The sequence below is a fragment of the Mesoplodon mirus genome (genome assembly GCF_964341445.2).
Source record: "Mesoplodon mirus genome assembly, contig: SUPER_7_unloc_1, whole genome shotgun sequence".
NCBI lineage: Eukaryota > Metazoa > Chordata > Mammalia > Artiodactyla > Ziphiidae > Mesoplodon > Mesoplodon mirus.
In genome coordinates this window covers 5,524,640-5,539,244 of record NW_028295815.1, presented here as the reverse complement: position 1 = coordinate 5,539,244, position 14,605 = coordinate 5,524,640, and positions in this window count along the sequence as shown.

Below are 14,605 nucleotides of genomic sequence, written 5' to 3'. Positions count from 1 at the left end.
ATGTGTAGGGCTGGTGGTGGGTTTCCGTTCCGGGCTAGGGTTAGGGTTAGGGAACGGCAAGGCTTAGGGCACAGGTGTGGGTCAGCAAACGTGGGAGGGTCAGGCTACGTGCTGAAGCACAGGTCAGTGCCCGCGTATGGGCCAGGTGTAGGCTACGGCATAGGGTAAGGTGTAGGGCTGGTGGTGGGTTTCCGTTCCGGGCTAGGGTTAGTGTTAGGGAATGGCAAGGCTTAGGGCCCAGGTGAGGGTACGGAAACGTGGGAGGGTCAAATTCCATGCTGACGCACGGGTCAGTGCGAGCGTACGGGCGAGGAGTAGGCTACCCAGTAGGGAAAGGTTTAGGGATGGTGGTGGTTTTCCGTTCCGGGTTAGGGTTAGGGTTAGGGAACGGCAAGGCTTAGGGCACAGGTGAGGGTATGGAAACGTGGGAGGTTCTGGCTACGTGCTGACGCACGGCTCAGTGCCAGCGTACAGGCCAGGAGTAGGCTACAGCGTAGGGAAAGGTGTAGGCCTGGTGGTGGGTTTTCGTTCCGGGCTATGGTTAGGGTTAGGGAACGGCAAGGCTTAGGGCACAGGTGATGGTACGGAAACGTGGGAGGGTCTGGCTACGTGCTGACGCACGGGTCAGTGCCAGGGTACAGGCAAGGAGAAGGCTACGGCATAGGCTAAGGAGTAGGGCTGGTGGTGGGTTACCGTTCCGGGCTAGGGATAGGGTTAGGGAACGGCAAGGCGTAGGGCACAGCTGAGGGTACGGAAACGTGGGAGGGTCAGGCTACGTGCTGATGCACCGCTCAGTGGCAGCGTACCGGGCAGGAGTAGGCTACGGCATATGGTAAGGTGTAGGGCTGGTGGTGGGATTCCGTTCCGGGTTAGGGTTAGGGTTAGGGAACGGCAAGGCTTAGGGCTCAGGTAAGGGTACATAAAAGTGGGAGGGTCAGGCTACGTGCTGACGCACGGGTCAGTGCCAGTGTATGGGCCAGGATTAGGCTACGGCTTGTGGGTAAGGTTTAGGGCTCGTGGTGGGTTTCTGTTCCGGGCTAGGGTAAGGGTTAGGGAACGGCAAGGCTTAGGGCACAGGTGAGGGTACGGAAACGTGGGAGGGTCAGGCTACGTGCTGATGAAAGTGTCAATGCCTGCGTACGAGCCAGGAATAGGCTACAGCGTAGGGAACGGTGTAGGGCTTGTGGTGGGTTTCCTTTCAGGGCTAGGGTTAGGGTTAGGGAATGCCAAGGCTTAGGGCACAGGTGAGGGTCCGCAAACGTGGGAGGGTCAGGCTACGTGCTGACGCACGGGTCAGTGCCAGCGTACGGGCCAGGAGTAGGCTATGGTTTGGGCGTTATGTTTAGGGCTGGTGGTGTGTTTCCTTTTCGGAATAGGGTTAGGGTGAGGGAACGGCAAGGCTTAGGGCACAGGTGAGGTTAGGGAAACGTGGGAGGGTCTGGCTACGTGATGACGCACGGGTCAGTGCCAACGTACAGGCCAGGAGTAGGCTACGGCGTAGGGTAATGTCTAGGGATGGTGGTGGGTTTCCGTTCCGGGCTAGGGTTAGGGTTAGGGAACGTCAAGGCTTATGGCACAGGTGAGGGTACGGAAACGTGGGAGGGTCAGTCTACGTACTGATGCATGGGTCAGTGCCAGCGTACGGGCCAGGAGTAGGCTACGGTGTAGGGTAACGTGTAGGGCTGTTGGTGGGTTTTCATTGTGGGGTACGGTTAGGGTTAGGGAACGGCAAGGCTTTGGGCATAGGTGAGGGAACGGAAATGTGGGAGGGTCAGGCTACGTGCTGACGCACGGGTCAGTGCCAGCGTACGGGCAAGGAGTAGGCTACGGGGTAGGGTAAGGTCTAGGGCTGGTGGTGGGTTTCCGTTCCGGGCTAGGCTTAGTGTTAGGGAACGGCAAGGCTTAGGGCTCAGGTGAGGGTACAGAAAAGTTGGAGGTTCAGGCTACGTGCTAATGCACGTGTCAATGCTAGCGTATGGGCCAGGAGTAGGCTACGTCGTAGAGAAAGGTGTATGGCTGGTGGTGGGTTTCCTTTCTGGGCTAGGGTTAGGGATAGGGAACGGAAAGGCTTAGGGCACAGGTGAGGTTACGGAAACGTGGGAGGGTCAGGCTACGTGCTGACGCATGGGTCAGTGCCAGCGTACAGGCCAGCATTAGGCTATGGCTTGGGTGTTAGGTGTAGGGCTGCTGGTGGGTTTCCGTTCCGTACTAGGGTTAGGGTTAGGGAACGGCAAGGCTTAGGGCACAGGTGAGGGTACGGAAATGTGGGAAGGTCATGCTACGTGCTGACACACGGGTCAGTGCCAGCGTACGGGCCAGGAATAGGCTACGGCATAGGGTAAGGTGTAGGGTTGGTGGTGGGTTTCCGTTCCGGGCTATGGTTAGGGTTAGTGAAAGGCAAGGCTTAGGGCACAGGTGAGGATACGGAAACGTGGGAGGGTCAGGCTACGTGCTGACGCACGGGTCAGTGCCAGCGTACCGGCCAGGAGTAGGCCACGGGTTGGGGGTTAGGTGTAGGGCTGCTGGTGGGTTTCCGTTCCGTACTAGGGTTAGGGTTAGGGAACGGCAAGGCTTAGGGCACAGGTGTGGGTACGGAAATGTGGGAAGGTCAGGCTACGTGCTGACACACGGGTCAGTGCCAGCGTACGGGCCAGGAGTAGGCTACGGCGTAGGGTAAAGTGTAGGGCTGGTGGTGGGTTTCCGTTCCGAGCTAGGGTTAGGTTTACGGAGCGGCAAGGCTTAGTCCTCAGGTGAGGGTACGGAAAAGTGGGAGGGTCTCGCTACGTGCTGACGCAAGGATCACTGCCAGCGTACAGCCCAGGAGTAGGCTACGGCGTAGGGTAATGTGTAGGGCTGGTGGTGGGTTTCCGTTACGGGCTAGGGTTAGGGTTAGGGAACGGCAAGGCTTAGGGCACAGGTGAGGGTACAGAAACGTGCAAGGGTCAGGTTACGTGCTGACGCACGGGTCAGTGCCAGCGTACTGGCCAGGAGTAGGCTACGGCTTTGGGGTTAGGTGTAGGGCTGGTGGTGGGTTTCCGTTCCGGGCTAGGGTTAGGGTTAGGGAACGGCAAGTCTTAGGGCACAGGTGATGGTACGGAAACGTGGGAGCGTCAGGCTACGTGCTGACGGATGGGCCAGTGCCAGCGTACAGGCCAGGAGTAGGCTATGTCGTAGGGTAAGGTTTAGGGCTGGTGGTGGGTTTCCGTTCCGGGCTAGGGTTAGTGTTAGGGAACAGCAAGGCTTAGGGCACAGGTGAGGGTATGGAAACTTGGGAGGGTCAGGCTACGTGCTGACGCACGGGTCAGTGCCAGCGTACGGGCCAGGAGTAGGCTATGGCTTGGGGGTTAGGTGTAGGGCTTGTGGTGTGTTTCCATTCCGTACTAGGGTTAGGGTTAGGGAACGGCAAGGCTTAGGGCACAGGTGACGTTACGGTAATGTGGGAAGGTCAGGCTACGTGCTGACGCACAAATCAGTGCCCGCGTATGGACCAGGATTAGGCTACGGCTTGGGGGTAAGGTGTAGGGCTTGTGGTGGGTTTCCCTTCCGGGCTAGGCTTAGGGTTAGGGAACGGCAAGGCTTAGGGCACAGGTGAGGGTATGGCAAAATGGCAGGGTCAGGATACGTGCTGATGAAATATTCAGTGCCTGCGTACGGGCCACGAATAGGCTACGGCGTAGGGAAAGGTATAGGGCTGGTGGTGGGTTTCCGTTCCGGGCTAGGGTTAGGGTTAGGGAACGGCAAGGCTTAGGAGTTGCCAGGCTGCCACCTGTAAAGAAGAGGATGCGTCACCCATAACGTCTGCAGAAATTACTCTCCGGGCTGAGGTGAGGAAGGAAAAAAAGGAGTGGGGGCCGGGATAGGAGGGGTATCTCAGGCAGGAAAATGGAAAGCTTCCAGAAGAGCGCCTGTGGCCAGGACCATCCTGGCTGGCCTGCAGTCACCAAGTTGGCCTGTGAGCTGTCGCTGGTGTGGCTCCACTGCCCTTCCTCTAGGCTTTCAACCCCTTGTACATATTCAGGTGTTTTACCTGGGAAGGGTGGGAACTGTTCAGCAGCAGCTGGCCTGGGGCTCAGCTCACGTTTACTCACAGACGCCTCGGCAGGGTCCCGCAGCTTTGCAATGAGGACCCTCCTTGCGTGGGGTGGGGCTGCTGGCTGTATGGGAGATGATTCTCCACATCTGACCAATTTCAGAATTGTTTACCGCTGGAGTAAGTGCCTTGATAGGGTTTTCCTCTGTATAACTGTTGGGTTCAGGTTTTTTTTTTTTCTCCATTGTTTCAAGTTAAATTTTATTCCTCTTTTATGTATTTATAGATATAAGCATGGAAATAAGTCATTCATATAAATACATCTGTGTGAATGGAAGAACATTTTTTCTGTTTTACTTTTAAAAATTTTGAAATTTAAATTTATTTTCTTATACAGCAGGTTATTATTAGTTATGTATTTTTTGCATTTACATGTATACAGGTCAATCCCAATCTCCCAACTCATCCCACCACCACCACCACCCCATGGCTTCCCCCTCTTTGTGTCCATACGTTTGTTCTCTACCTGTGTGTCTCTATTTCTGCCCTGCAAACAAGTTCATCTGTACCACTTTTCTAGGTACCAAATATAGGCATTAATATACAATATTTGTTTTTCTGTTTCTGACTTACTCCACTCTGTATGACAATCTCTAGATACATCGAGTTCTCTACAAATGACCCAGTTTCATTCCTTTATATGGTTGAGTAATACTCCATTTTATATATGTACCACATCTTTATCCGTTCTTCAGTCTGTGGGCATTTAGGTTGCTTCCATTACCTGGCTATTGTAAATAGTGCTGCAATGAACATTGTGGTGAATGTGTCTCTTTGATTTATGGTTTTCTCTGGGTATATGCTCAGAAGTGGGATTGCTGGATCAGATGGTACTCCTCTTTTTAGTTTTTTAAAGGAACATCCATACTGTTCTCCATAGTGACTGTATCAATTTACATTCCCACCAATAGTGGAAGAGGGTTCCTTTTGTCCACACCCTCCCCAGAATTTTTGTTTGTAGATTTTCTGATGATGCCGACTCTAATGGGTGTGACATCATACCTTATTGTAGTTTTGATTTGCATTTCATTAACAATTAGTGATGCTGAGCAGCTTTTCATGTGCGTCTTGGCCATCTCTGTGTCTTCTTTGAAGAAACGTCTCTTTACATCTTCTGCCCATTTTTGTATTGGGTTGTTTGTTTTTTTTTAATATTAAGCTGCATGAGCTATTTATATATATTGGAGATTAAACCTCTGTCCATTGATTCGTTTGCAACGATTTTCGCCCATTCTGAGGGATGCCTTTTTCCATTCCCGTTTTTTTTAACAAAAAAGGAAAGAAAGGAAAAGAAGCAGAACACTAATGTGCGTAAAATATGCCTTTTGAAACGGTCGTTTTGAAATATGGATGTGCTTTGAATTTTTTGGTCGATATGTGACCCCAGGATTTGTTTTCAGGGCAGGTGTCATTTACAGGCCTGCAATGATTTTGAATATTAATGGACCATTAGCGCTGGGATTAAAGCTGCTGTTGTGTGAAACGGCCACAAGGTGGCCGCAGTTCTCCCTTACGCAATCTGGTTACTAGGGCAACAGAGCCTCAATGGAAGTCGCGTTCTAGATTGTAATTTAGAATGGAATGTGCCAGGAGAAATCCCCTCAAGTTTGTCTCACTACTCCTTGTTCGTGTTTTTAATATAATATTTTTTTTATTTTTTATTACAGCAAGTTTGATTACAATGTTTGGCTTGTTGTAGGTGTGGAAGATGTGGTTCTTTTACACATATACAGATGTCTGTTCTTCCTGGGATCCTTTTCCCATGTACGTTATGACAGAATGTTGAGTAGTCCTCTCTTGGTATTCTGTAGGTCTTTGGTGATTATATATGTCACCTGTGTTTGTATATGTCTGTTAACCCCGATATCGTAATGAAACCAATCCTCACACCTTTCCATTGGTGAACGATAAGTTTGTTTAATGAATCTGTGATTGCCCTTCTCCGTGGAAATATCTGCCATGGTATCCATTTTTAGGTAACACCTATAAGTGATATGATATGATATGTGTCTTTCACTTTCTGACTTACTACAAGTCACGTGATTACTTCTAGACTCATCTACGGTGCTGCAAATGGCATTGTGTCATTTTTTCCCTTGGCTTCTCTTCTGCCTTAGCGGGGTCCATTTTCAACAATGTGATTCCCTGAGGGTTGTGGATTAGCTGACCTGGGCAGCCTTACCCTGCCGGCCCGCCCTCCCCAGGTGTGCCTCGTTGAGGTCAATATAAACAGAGCTCCAGGCAGCAATAGCCCCTGAAGCTGTGCCTGCCTCCATATTCTCTGCCCCGTCAGCAGTCTCGGGGCTGTGCTGGTGGGAGGGAGTGAGGGGCCACAGCTTTGTGGGTGGCCCGGTGTGAGTGGGGTTCTGCTGGCCTTTCTGCAGGAGTTGCCAGGCTGCCGCCTGTAAAGAAGAGGTTGTGTCACCCATACCTTCCGCTGGAATTTCTCTCCGGACAGAGGTGAGGAAGGAAAAAATGCAGTGGGAGCCGGGACAGGAGGGGTATCTCAGGCAGGGCAATGGAAATCTTCTGGAGGAGCGCCCGGGGCCAGGACCACCCTGGCTGGCCTGCAGGCACCAAGTTGGCCTGCGTGCTGTCGCTGGTGTGGCTCCACGGTCCTTCCTCTAGGCTTTCAAGCCCTTGTACATATTCAGGTGTTTTACCTGGAAAGGGTGGGAACAGTTCAGCAGCAGCTGGCCTGGGGCTCAGCTCACGTTTACTCACAGATGCCTCGGCACGGTCCCCCACCTTTGCAATGAGGACGCTCCTTGCGTGGGGGTTAGGTTGCTGGCTGTATGGGAGATGGTTCCCCACCTCTGACCAATTTCAGAATTGTTTACTGCTGGAGCAAGTGCCGTGATAGGGTTTTCCTCTGTATAACTCGTGGGTTCACTTTTTTTTTCTTTTATGTTTCAAGTTAGATGTTATTCCTCTTTTATGTATTTATATATATAAGCATGGAAATAATTCATTCCTATAAATACATCTGTGTGACGGGAAGAACTTTTTTTTGTTTTATTTTTAAATTTTATTTTTTTAAATTTTGAAATTTAATTTTATTTATTTTTTTATACAGCACGTTATTATTAGTTATGTATTTTATGCATATACATGTATACAGGTCAATCCCAAACTCCCAACTCATCCCACCACCACCACCCCATGGATTCCCACACTTGGTGTCCATACGTTTGTTCTCTACCTCTGTGTCTCTATTTCTTCCCTGCACACCAGTTCATCTGTACCATTTTTAGGCTCCACATATATGCATTAATATACAATATTTGTTTTCCTCTTTCTGACTTACTTCATTCTGTATGACAGTCTCTCGATCCATCGATGTCTCTACAAATGACCCAGTTTCATTCCTTTTTATGGCCGAGTAATATTCCATTTTATATATGTACCACATCTTTATCCATTCATCTGTCTGTGGGCATTTAGGTTGCTTCCATTACCTGGCTATTGTAAATAGTGCTGCAACGAACATTGTGGTGAATGTGCCTTTTTGAAATACGGTTTTCTCTGGGTATATGCCCAGAAGTGGGATTGCTGGATCAGATGGTAATTCTATTTCTAATTTTTTTAAGGAAACTCCATACTGTTCTCCATAGTGACTGTATCAATTTACATTCCCACCAATAGTGGAAGAGGGCTCCTTTTGTCCACACCCTCCCCAGAATTGGTTGTTTGTAGATTTTCTGATGATGCCGATTCTAACAGGTGTGAGGTGATACCTCATTGTAGTTTTGATTTGCATTTCTCTAATAATTAGTGCTGTTGAGCAGCTTTTCATGTGCGTCTTGGCCATCTCTGTGTCTCCTTTGAAGAAACGTCTCTTTAGATCTTCTGCCCATTTTTTTTGGGTTGTTTGTTTTTTTAATATTAAGCTGCATGAGCTGTTTATATATATTGGAGATTAAACCTCTGTCCATTGATTCGTCTGCAACGATTTTCGCCCATTCTGAGGGATGCCATTTTCCATTCCCGTGTTTTTTAACAAAAAAGGAAAGAAAGGAAAAGAAGCAGAACACTAATGTGCATAAAATATGCCTTTTGAAACGGTCGTTTTGAAATATGGACGTCCTTTGAAATTTCTGGTCGATATGTGACCCCAGGATTTGTTTTCAGGGCAGGTGTCATTTACAGGCCTGCAATGATTTTGAATATCAACTGACCATTAGCGTTGGGATTAAAGCTGCTGTTGTGTGAAACGGCCACAAGGTGGCAGCAGTTCACCCTTACCAAATCTGGTTACTAGGGCAAGAGAGCCTCAGTGGAAGTGGTGTTCTAGATTGGAGTTTAGAATGGAATGTACCAGGAGAAACCCCCTCACGTTTGTCTCACTACTTGTTGTTCGTGTTTTTAATTTAATTTTTTTATTTTTTATTACAGCAAGTTTGATTACAATGTTTGGCTTGTTGTAGGTGTGGAAGATGTGGTTCTTTTACACATATACAGATGACTGTTCCTCTTGGGATCCTTTTCCCATGTACGTTATGACAGAATGTTGAGTAGTCCTCTCTTGGTATTCTGTAGGTCTTTGGTGATTATATATGTCACCTGTGTTTGTATATGTCTGTTAACCCCGATATCGTAATGAAACCAATCCTCACACATTTCCATTGGTGAACGATAAGTTTGTTTAATGAATCTGTGATTGCCCTTCTCCATGGAAATATCTGCCCTGGTATCCATTTTTAGGTAACACCTATAAGTGATATGATATGATATGTGTCTTTCACTTTCTGACTTACCAAAGGTCACGTGATTACTTCTAGACTCATCTACGGTGCTGCAAATGGCATTGTGTCCTTTTTTCCCTTGGCTTCTCTTCTGCCTTAGCGGGGTCCATTTTCAACAATGTGATTCCCTGAGGGTTGTGGATTAGCTGACCTGGGCAGCCTTACCCTGCCGGCCCGCCCTCCCCAGATGTGCCTCGTTGAGGTCAATATAAACAGAGCTCCAGGCAGCAATAGCCCCTGAAGCTGTGCCTGACTCCATATTCTCTGAACTGTCAGCAGTCTCGGGGCTGTGCTGGTGGGAGGGAGTGAGGGGCCACAGCTTTGTGGGTGGCCCGGTGTGAGTGGGGTTCTGCTGGCCTTTCTGCAGGAGTTGCCAGGCTGCCGCCTGTAAAGAAGAGGATGTGTCACCCATACCTTCCGCTGGAATTTCTCTCCGGACAGAGGTGAGGAAGGAAAAAAGCAGTGGGGGCCGGGACAGGAGGGGTATCTCAGGCAGGGCAATGGAAAGCTTCTGGAAGAGCGCCAGGGTCCAGGACCACGCTGGCTGGCCTGCAGGCACCAAGTTGGCCTGCGTGCTGTCGCTGGTGTGGCTCCACGGTTCTCCCTCTAGGCTTTCAACCCCTTGTACATATTCAGGTGTTTTACCTGGAAAGGGTGGGAACAGTTCAGCAGCAGCTGGCCTGGGGCTCAGCTCACGTTTACTCACAGATGCCTCGGCACGGTCCCCCAGCTTTGCAATGAGGACGCTCCTTGAGTGGGGGTTGGGTTGCTGGCTGTATGGGAGATGGTTCCCCACCTCTGACCAATTTCAGAAATGTTTACCACTGGAGCAAGTGCCGTGATAGGGTTTTCCTCTGTATAACTCGTGGGTTCACTTTTTTTTCTTTTATGTTTCAAGTTAGATGTTATTCCTCTTTTATGTATTTATAGATAGAAGCATGGAAATAATTCATTCCTATAAATACATCTGTGTGACGGGAAGAACTTTTTTCTGTTTTATTTTTAAATTTTATTTTTTAAAATTTTGAAATTTTATTTATTTTTTTATACAGCACGTTATTATTAGTTATGTATTTTATGCATATACATGTATACAGGTCAATCCCAAACTCCCAACTCATCCCACCACCACCACCCCTGGCTTCCCACACTTGGTGTCCATACGTTTGTTCTCTACCTCTGTGTCTCTATTTCTTCCCTGCCAACCAGTTCATCTGTACCATTTTTAGGCTCCACATATATGCGTTAATATACAATATTTGTTTTCCTCTTTCTGACTTACTTCATTCTGTATGACAGTCTCTCGATCCATCGATGTCTCTACAAACGACCCAGTTTCATTCCTTTTTATGGCCGAGTAATATTCCATTTTATATATGTACCACATCTTTATCCATTCATCTGTCTGTGGGCATTTAGGTTGCTTCCATTACCTGGCTATTGTAAATAGTGCTGCAACGAACATTGTGGTGAATGTGCCTTTTTGAAATACGGTTTTCTCTGGGTATATGCACAGAAGTGGGATTGCTGGATCAGATGGTAATTCTATTTCTAGATTTTTTAAGGAAACTCCATACTGTTCTCCATAGTGACTGTATCAATTTACATTCCCACCAATTGAGGAAAAGGGCTCCTTTTGTCCACACCCTCCCCAGAATTGGTTGTTTGTAGATTTTCTGATGATGCCGATTCTAACAGGTGTGAGGTGATACCTCATTGTAATTTTGATTTGCATTTCTCTAAAAATTAGTGCTGTTGAGCAGCTTTTCATGTGCGTCTTGGCCATCTCTGTGTCTCCTTTGAAGAAACGTCTCTTTAGATCTTCTGCCCATTTTTTTGGGTTGTTTTTTTTTAATATTAAGCTGCATGAGCTGTTTATATATATTGGAGATTAAACCTCTGTCCATTGATTCGTTTGCCACGATTTTCACGCATTCTGAGGGATGCCTTTTTCCATTCCAGTTTTTTTTAACAAAAAAGGAAAGAAAGGAAAAGAAGCAGAACACTAATGTGCGTAAAATATGCCTTTTGAAACGGTCGTTTTGAAATATGGACGTCCTTTGAATTTTTTGGTCGATATGTGACCCCAGGATTTGTTTTCAGGGCAGGTGTCATTTACAGGCCTGCAATGATTTTGAATATCAACTGACCATTAGCGTTGGGATTAAAGCTGCTGTTGTGTGAAACGGCCACAAGGTGGCAGCAGTTCACCCTTACCAAATCTGGTTACTAGGGCAAGAGAGCCTCAGTGGAAGTGGTGTTCTAGATTGGAGTTTAGAATGGAATGTGCCAGGAGAAAGCCCCTCACGTTTGTCTCACTACTTCTTGTTCGTGATTTTAATTTAATTTTTTATTTTTTATTACAGCAAGTTTGATTAAAATGTTTGGCTTGTTGTAGGTGTGGAAGATGTGGTTCTTTTACACATATACAGATGTCTGTTCTTCCTGGGATCCTTTTCCCATGTACGTTATGACAGAATGTTGAGTCGTCCTCTCTTGGTATTCTGTAGGTCTTTGGTGATTATATATGTCACCTGTGTTTGTATATGTCTGTTAACCCCGATATCGTAATGAAACCAATCCTCACACATTTCCATTGGTGAACGATAAGTTTGTTTAATGAATCTGTGATTGCCCTTCTCCGTGGAAATATCTGCCATGGTATCCATTTTTAGGTAACACCTATAAGTGATATGATATGATATGTGTCTTTCACTTTCTGACTTACTACAAGTCACGTGATTACTTCTAGACTCATCTACGGTGCTGCAAATGGCATTGTGTCCTTTTTTCCCTTGGCTTCTCTTCTGCCTTAGCGGGGTCCATTTTCAACAATGTGATTCCCTGAGGGTTGTGGATTAGCTGACCTGGGCAGCCTTACCCTGCCGGCCCGCCCTCCCCAGGTGTGCCTCGTTGAGGTCAATATAAACAGAGCTCCCGGCAGCAATAGCCCCTGAAGCTGTGCCTGCCTCCATATTCTCTGCCCCGTCAGCAGTCTCGGGGCTGTGCTGGTGGGAGGGAGTGAGGGGCCACAGCATTGTGGGTGGCCCGGTGTGAGTGGGGTTCTGCTGGCCTTTCTGCAGGAGTTGCCAGGCTGCCGCCTGTAAAGAAGAGGTTGTGTCACCCATACCTTTCGCTGGAATTTCTCTCCGGACAGAGGTGAGGAAGGAAAAAATGCAGTGGGAGCCGGGACAGGAGGGGTATCTCAGGCAGGGCAATGGAAATCTTCTGGAGGAGCGCCCGGGGCCAGGACCACCCTGGCTGGCCTGCAGGCACCAAGTTGGCCTGCGTGCTGTCGCTGGTGTGGCTCCACGGTCCTTCCTCTAGGCTTTCAAGCCCTTGTACATATTCAGGTGTTTTACCTGGAAAGGGTGGGAACAGTTCAGCAGCAGCTGGCCTGGGGCTCAGCTCACGTTTACTCACAGATGCCTCGGCACGGTCCCCCACCTTTGCAATGAGGACGCTCCTTGCGTGGGTGTTGGGTTGCTGGCTGTATGGGAGATGGTTCCCCACCTCTGACCAATTTCAGAATTGTTTACTGCTGGAGCAAGTGCCGTGATAGGTTTTTCCTCTGTATAACTCGTGGGTTCACTTTTTTTTTTCTTTTATGTTTCAAGTTAGATGTTATTCCTCTTTTATGTATTTATATATATAAGCATGGAAATAATTCATTCCTATAAATACATCTGTGTGACGGGAAGAACTTTTTTTTGTTTTATTTTTAAATTTTATTTTTTTAAATTTTGAAATTTAATTTTATTTATTTTTTTATACAGCACGTTATTATTAGTTATGTATTTTATGCATATACATGTATACAGGTCAATCCCAAACTCCCAACTCATCCCACCACCACCACCCCATGGCTTCCCACACTTGGTGTCCATACGTTTGTTCTCTACCTCTGTGTCTCTATTTCTTCCCTGCACACCAGTTCATCTGTACCATTTTTAGGCTCCACATATATGCATTAATATACAATATTTGTTTTCCTCTTTCTGACTTACTTCATTCTGTATGACAGTCTCTCGATCCATCAATGTCTCTACAAATGACCCAGTTTCATTCCTTTTTATGGCCGAGTAATATTCCATTTTATATATGTACCACATCTTTATCCATTCATCTGTCTGTGGGCATTTAGGTTGCTTCCATTACCTGGCTATTGTAAATAGTGCTGCAACGAACATTGTGGTGAATGTGCCTTTTTGAAATACGGTTTTCTCTGGGTATATGCCCAGAAGTGGGATTGCTGGATCAGATGGTAATTCTATTTCTAATTTTTTTAAGGAAACTCCATACTGTTCTCCATAGTGACTGTATCAATTTACATTCCCACCAATAGTGGAAGAGGGCTCCTTTTGTCCACACCCTCCCCAGAATTGGTTGTTTGTAGATTTTCTGATGATGCCGATTCTAACAGGTGTAAGGTGATACCTCATTGTAGTTTTGATTTGGATTTCTCTAATAATTAGTGCTGTTGAGCAGCTTTTCATGTGCATCTTGGCCATCTCTGTGTCTCCTTTGAAGAAACGTCTCTTTAGATCTTCTGCCCATTTTTTTTGGGTTGTTTGTTTTTTTAATATTAAGCTGCATGAGCTGTTTATATATATTGGAGATTAAACCTCTGTCCATTGATTCGTCTGCAACGATTTTCGCCCATTCTGCGGGATGCCATTTTCCATTCCCGTGTTTTTTAACAAAAAAGGAAAGAAAGGAAAAGAAGCAGAACACTAATGTGCGTAAAATATGCCTTTTGAAACGGTCGTTTTGAAATATGGACGTCCTTTGATATTTCTGGTCGATATGTGACCCCAGGATTTGTTTTCAGGGCAGGTGTCATTTACAGGCCTGCAATGATTTTGAATATCAACTGACCATTAGCGTTGGGATTAAAGCTGCTGTTGTGTGAAACGGCCACAAGGTGGCAGCAGTTCACCCTTACCAAATCTGGTTACTAGGGCAAGAGAGCCTCAGTGGAAGTGGTGTTCTAGATTGGAGTTTAGAATGGAATGTACCAGGAGAAAGCCCCTCACGTTTGTCTCACTACTTCTTGTTCGTGTTTTTAATTTAAGTTTTTATTTTTTATTACAGCAAGTTTGATTACAATGTTTGGCTTGTTGTAGGTGTGGAAGATGTGGTTCTTTTACACATATACAGATGACTGTTCCTCTTGGGATCCTTTTCCCATGTACGTTATGACAGAATGTTGAGTAGTCCTCTCTTGGTATTCTGTAGGTCTTTGGTGATTATATATGTCACCTGTGTTTGTATATGTCTGTTAACACCGATATCGTAATGAAACCAATCCTCACACCTTTCCATTGGTGAACCATAAGTTTGTTTAATGAATCTGTGATTGCCCTTCTCCATGGAAATATCTGCCCTGGTATCCATTTTTAGGTAACACCTATAAGTGATATGATATGATATGTGTCTTTCACTTTCTGACTTACCACAAGTCACGTGATTACTTCTAGACTCATCTACGGTGCTGCAAATGGCATTGTGTCCTTTTTTCCCTTGGTTTCTCTTCTGCCTTAGCGGGGTCCATTTTCAACAATGTGATTCCCTGAGGGTTGTGGATTAGCTGACCTGGGCAGCCTTACCCTGCCGGCCCGCCCTCCCCAGGTGTGCCTCGTTGAGGTCAATATAAACAGAGCTCCAGGCAGCAATAGCCCCTGAAGCTGTGCCTGACTCCATATTCTCTGAACCGTCAGCAGTCTCGGGGCTGTGCTGGTGGGAGGGAGTGAGGGGCCACAGCTTTGTG